Here is a 6,865-nt window from a genome sequence, read left to right on the forward strand (position 1 = left end):
GTCATTCGCATTGGTGTTAGCCAGTGTCGCACAGGCTTTCGCAACCAATATCCGTAATACAGGTTTTTTTAGTTGGATCGCGTAAATATAAATGTCCGTTAAACCTGAGCCAATTGGTAAGGTTTGTCACGTAAACAGAACATGCCAATTCATTACCAATGCAGCACATCGGCTTGTTGGAAAGCAAATCTTCAACATTTACAATCTGAGCGCGACGCTTCGCCAGTAACTACAACCGCCATTACTGGCGTGACGTCAGATCGCAAACGTGGATTTACTAGATTTACTCTCCACACACACACCGATGTGCTGTTCTAGTGACGAATTTACACGTTCTGTTTACGTGACGAACCTTACTATTTGGCTGGTGTCGGGGTGTTGGCGGATTTTAACGACACATTTACGCGATCTACACCCTAAAAAATAACTTTAATCATGGATTGGTGTTAACGTTCAACGCATTCTTTCCCACCGATGCGGTGATCGTTGCAATTCCACAGCCGTCGCCGGACACCCACCGAGAAACGCTCCTGCGGTGTTGTTTGTCGGTTCGTTTTAATTCTTGCCGCCACAGCACCTCCCGATGTTAGTACGGACGGTGCCAAAAGTTAATCGTGCGTACGATGGTAGCAACGCAGGGCGTCATGTGAAAGCACGCCGCCGTTTTCGTCTGCACGCACGCACAGGTGTTTAAATATCGCATTTGTCTGACTGGATGCTGTGTACAAACATAATTACGCCAATAAATAACCAGCTTTTTAAATATACAGCGTCATCCACCGATTTTTTTTTTTTGTTGCAAATGGTGACGTACTTGTACCGGAGTGAGTGGTTTCAATCTTTGCACGAGACTCTTGTGATTTTCCGAGAACATGACGGCTGATGTATTCATTATCACACTTTTACTAAAATACGCTTCTCCCAGCAGACCATAGGTGTCGTAATGCTGTCGGCACAGGCGCGTGTTATCGGCTGCTCCATAAGCGATGACTGCCTGCACAGCTGAACACGTCTGCTTTCGTGACCAATATTCAGAATACAGGTTTACATACAAAAAACCTGTTTATGGATGCCTTCACAGCCTTGACACTGTCGAGACCTGGAAACCTTCCATCAGAGCACCTTCATTTGTTTGGAAGGTCCAAACCAGATGCCAGTCCAAATGGGCTAGTTCTGGGCCGTGTGCCGAATTGTCTCCAAATCAGTCCATCTAACTCGCCCCCCCCCCCCCCCCAATTAGTTTGCACGCGGGGAATATTTCGCGGTTCAAGTCCGAAAGGCTTCCCTGGCTAGTACTACGGCTTTTACAGGTAGGAACAACAGGTTCCACACTGCCCACCAGGGATTATTTGTCTGTCGTGTATAGCCACGCCCTCGATTTGTAATTCATAGTGCTTTGGGCGGGCTCAGCACCACGTGACGCGCCGCGTGACACGGATCCCACGAATGCGCTGTCCGACCAAGTTCCTACCTGCCCACTCCGAAGGAACGTGTTTTGCTCGCAGCGGCTTTTGGCTGCTAGCCATCGAACAAAAACTGGTCACCACATCGCGCGCGTTTTTCAGATGCGCTTCCGCGGCCGTCTGGAACGCTCTTCCGATATTAGGAAGCCATCGGAACTATGCACTTTTTTATATTCAGATAAAAAATGCATTTCTTTAGAACTGCTTTGTTGAGTTTGTCCTTCCGATTTATCACGGTTGGCTACATACAAAGCGAAATAAGTTCTTCATATATAGATTAACCATTATGTAAAAAAATACCCGCAGCCTGCTTTACGCAGTCGACATTGATAGGCCATTGTGTGTTGGCGGTTGTGGTCCAAATTCGAAAAAAATACCTGCAAATAATTACTCCGTTGGGTTTACACGTAACTGATTGTCCCATACTTGGACTCATACCCACTTTCAGACCAGTTGCCGAGGTCTCCTTGTGCGGCACAGTTACAGCTTCCGCTGCTCTTTCAAATGTTGGGGTCCCAAGGTGGCGATGTTATCTCCCTCTCCTGGTGTGCAGGAGGTCGTATGTTCGATCGCGACCCTGACGCCTGCTGTATATTTGGAGTTTGCGTGTCTCCCCGTGGTCGTGTGGATTTTTCTTCGGGTCCTCCGGGGTTTCCCTCTATTTCGAATCTACATCACGCGTTCAGAGTATGTGGCTAATATAAATGTCGACTAGACAAGCCACTTCGCTGAGCTATCATTTGTGGCCAGGTCTCTTCTTAAAAAGAGCGATATAGCTCGGTGGGCCTTACCTGGTACAATTATAACAAGTTTTGGTTAAATATTTTGCGGAATTTTTCACCGTCCGGTTGAATTACGCGGACGATCCGTGCCCGACTGTCCTTTAGTGCAAAATTTAAATAAACAAAAATCTCGCTAAATGACAACCAGTGACAGCCAGCAAAATATTAGTGCCCCAAATGGCTCAAGGGGACGATACATCGTTGAGTCAACCCAGCCCGAATGGGTCGGGGTTTTTGTTGGTAAATCCGTGCCAAAATGCCAAGCAATGTTTCTGCAGCATTGTAAATTTAAGAAAAGCAAAATGAAACTGTCTATGCTCTGCGAGACTCCTTCACTTTGTAAACGTTTACGATGCCTCGTGGAAAGCAAAATGAAGGGAACATAGATTCGAATTATTTATTCCGAAGTCAAACATTCTTTTATTTGGTGCTGCTGTTGCTGCTGCGTTGGCAGTGGTACACAGTCAACAACAACAACCAAGAGCACCTTCACTAGAACACGCTCATAACAGGCAACGTTTCGGGCAACGACCCTTCGTCACTGCACATAACTGGAAAGGCAAATTAGGTGGAGTGGATAAGAGTTGGAAACTGTACTTAATACTGGTAGGAACCTCCTGGTTACACCAGCCCACGGGATTATTCTGTCCGTCTGTCGTGCATCCAAAAATGGGAGGGGTGGGGCTGGGTGGGGAGGGGCTGGATGGGGAGGGTGGGAGGGGTGGGGCTGGGTGGGGCTGGGTGGGGACGGTGGGAGGGGTGGGGCTGGGTGGGGACGGTGGGAGGGGTGGGGCTGGGTGGGGACGGTGGGAGGGGTGGGGCTGGGTGGGGACGGTGGGAGGGGTGGGGCTGGGTGGGGACGGTGGGAGGGGTGGGGCTGGGTGGGGACGGTGGGAGGGGTGGGGCTGAGTGGGGACTTTAAGAGGGGTGGGGCTGGGTGGGTGTGGACGGTGGGAGGGGTGGGGCTGGGTGGGTGGGGACGGTGGGAGGGGTGGGGCTGGGTGGGAGGGGTGGGGCTGGGTGGGTGGGGACGGTGGGAGGGGTGGGGCTGGGTGGGTGGGGACGGTGGGAGGGGTGGGGCTGGGTGGGTGGGGACGGTGGGAGGGGTGGGGCTGGGTGGGTGGGGACGGTGGGAGGGGTGGGGCTGGGTGGGTGGGGACGGTGGGAGGGGTGGGGCTGGGTGGGTGGGGACGGTGGGAGGGGTGGGGCTGGGTGGGTGGGGACGGTGGGAGGGGTGGGGCTGGGTGGGTGGGGACGGTGGGAGGGGTGGGGCTGGGTGGGTGGGGACGGTGGGAGGGGTGGGGCTGGGTGGGTGGGGACGGTGGGAGGGGTGGGGCTGGGTGGGTGGGGACGGTGGGAGGGGTGGGGCTGGGTGGGTGGGGACGGTGGGAGGGGTGGGGCTGGGTGGGTGGGGACGGTGGGAGGGGTGGGGCTGGGTGGGTGGGGACGGTGGGAGGGGTGGGGCTGGGTGGGTGGGGACGGTGGGAGGGGTGGGGCTGGGTGGGTGGGGACGGTGGGAGGGGTGGGGCTGGGTGGGTGGGTGGGGACGGTGGGAGGGGTGGGGCTGGGTGGGTGGGTGGGGACGGTGGGAGGGGTGGGGCTGGGTGGGTGGGTGGGGACGGTGGGAGGGGTGGGGCTGGGTGGGTGGGTGGGGACGGTGGGAGGGGTGGGGCTGGGTGGGTGGGTGGGGACGGTGGGAGGGGTGGGGCTGGGTGGGTGGGGACGGTGGGAGGGGTGGGGCGGGGTGGGTGGGGACGGTGGGAGGGGTGGGGCTGGGTGGGTGGGGACGGTGGGAGGGGTGGGGCTGGGTGGGTGGGGACGGTGGGAGGGGTGGGGCTGGGTGGGGCTGGGTGGGGAGGGGCTGGTCACCCCGTGGTGCCCTTATAAACTTCAACGTTTAACCTACTCACACCGGCTTGTGCTCGCCCTCACAGTCGGGCATATTTGCGGAATACACCACGCCGCCGTTGACCCAGCCCATTGACCGAGCAACCCACCGTTACTACCAGCTCCCTCCGCAGGAATGTGTTTGTATCTAGACCAGCGGTCGTCAACCCGCGGCTCCAGAGTCGCGTGCGGCTCTTTAAGGACGGCTGTTTCATGACACCGTTGTTGATTAAGAGCAAACACCATCTCGTATTCACCACGCAGCGCATTGCGGCTCTTCTCGTGATTTTGGATGCGCGATGACCACTGCACCACCCCTGATATCTACCACGGGGCCTGAGCAAAGTTAAATGTATTCAACATTTTTTTCCCGATGAACAATTTATGACACCTATCAAACTTTTTCGTGACTGCAGGGATTCATTCATATTCTTGGTTCTTTCGGTAAAGTCACGTAGAAGGAAAATAATAAAATGATAAAAATTCAACAATAATTGTTTTATAATAAAATAAATAATAATATTTTTTTTTATAATAAAATAATAGAAATAAAACAATTGTTTTATTTTCATTGTATTATTTCCCTTCTACGTGACTTTACCGAAAGAACCTTTCAAACTGTTCATCGTAATTTAAATCTCATCAAGCACCGTGGCACACGAAGTGCAGCCTAGCCGGTCTCCACTCTCTACGTGCTGTTGAGTAGGGTCAGTGCCTCAAACGTCGCCTATTCCACACACGTTCTTTCGAAAGGCCACGGTGTTATTTGACGGATGTGATTTTTGATTACTGTAAATGTCACGGTGTTCAGTTGGTGACTTTCCAGCGCACAAGAGGCGTGCTCTGCCTGCCAGCGGTTGTTATTAAAGTCGTAATGAACGGTGGTGTTTATAGTGTTTGGGTCTTTCGGTAAAGTCACGTCGATAGGTTCAAAGAAAATAACAAAAAATTTTACAAAAAACTACGACTTTTCGATCACAACACAAGCAATCGTCATCAATTGTTTTTTGTTATTAGCGTCGTAGTTTTTTGTTATTTAATTGAACCTATTTACGTGACTTTTACCCAAAGACCCAAAGAATATGAATTCCTGCAATCACAAAAGCTTTAAGTCCAGTTGTATTTGTAGTTTTCAGCTCCCTGTCAATTACTACTCTTAGGTTTTTTTCGGTAAAGTCACGTAGGTAAAAAATAAATAAAAATCACGACGTTTCGGAGGCAATACAAGCTTCCGTCTTCAGGTGGAACCGTCACAGCACGATTGCTGTATCAGGTCGTCTCGAGAAGCTATGACTGCTTGTCTCGTTGTCTGTTAAAAACAGATAGGTAAAATTCCTCCCCGTAGACGGTATTAATTCTAGATTTTTTTTCTACCTACGTGACTTTACCGAAAAAACCTAAGAGTATGAATCCTTGCAGTCACGAAAGCTTCAAATCTAGAATCCCTGTCAATTCACTGCTCGATGAAGAATGATCTCCATTGCCAGGTCAGGAATGGGGGTTGTTTGTCCATACCTCAGCCACTCCGGTCGGCATGGATTGACACGATTGAGCCCCAGGACCGGTGCAGACAAACAACTCGCGGTTGAATGTGATCCGTGGTCAGGAGTCGAACTCTGGTGAACGTCTTCAGGGTGCCGCGTGCACTGATCACTATCACCGCCCAAGCACAGAAGTGTACAGTATGCATTTGAGTGAGGTGTGTAATAAATCAAAATCGACATTCACTTGAAATCGTAATTATAATTGTATTTTATCACTGGCGAAAGTAGCAGCTGTTAGTGGGTTGAGAGGGGGTTACGATGAACCCATTCAAATATCATAATTGAAAAATATCGATCCCCATGCTATTTGATGCATTTAGCTGAACACACGCACTGTGCATGTGCAAACTGTTGTGGTTCTTTTATTTTAGAACAATGTTTTCCCCTTCCTGGCAATAACATGTCTTAACATCTTAATACGGCTGTTTTATTGTTGTATTTTGATTCTGACAAGAAAGGTCCCATATTGTGTTGTTTTTGTTTGTTTGTTTCTCCGCTGCTGGATGAGGGCATCCCACATGCCGGAGAACCTCGAAGGTTGTCATCCGTGACGCTCGTTGAGACTGATGGACGTTTCCAGATTGTATCAACTTAATTTACATTTATAGAGCGCCTCGGTTCAAGGGGCAGTGCGAGAGTCGAGGAGTGAGTGACCCTAAGAGAGAGCACGGGGGGGGGGGGGGGGGGTCAACGAATGGTTGCAGGGGAGGGACGGGAAGAAGTGGGGGGGGGGGGGGGGGCGCGAGGGGGGGGAAGAGGAAGGGAATGGGCGATGGGGAAGAGGCGGTGAGGATTTGAGAGAGGAACGAACGGAGGTTAAGGAGGGAGGGACTGCTTCATGTACAGGGGACATGTTGAGTCTATGGGCAGTGTTGAGTCTATGGACGGTGTTGAGTCTATGGACGGTGTTGAGTCTATATGTGGTGTTGAGTCTATGGTGCAGTGTTGAGTCTATGAGCAGTAATGAGTCTATGGGCAGTGATGAGTCTATGGGCAGTGATGAGTCTATGGACGGTGTTGAGTCTAGGGGCAGTGATGAGTCTATGAGCAGTAATGAGTCTATGGGCAGTGATGAGTCTATGGGCAGTGATGAGTCTATGGACGGTGTTGAGTCTATGAGCAGTAATGAGTCTATGGGCAGTGATGAGTCTATGGACGGTGTTGAGTCTAGGGGCAGTGATGAGTCTAT

Source organism: Lampetra planeri, chromosome 42, assembly GCF_965212315.1.
Source record: "Lampetra planeri chromosome 42, kcLamPlan1.2.h2, whole genome shotgun sequence".
Classification (NCBI taxonomy): domain Eukaryota; kingdom Metazoa; phylum Chordata; class Hyperoartia; order Petromyzontiformes; family Petromyzontidae; genus Lampetra; species Lampetra planeri.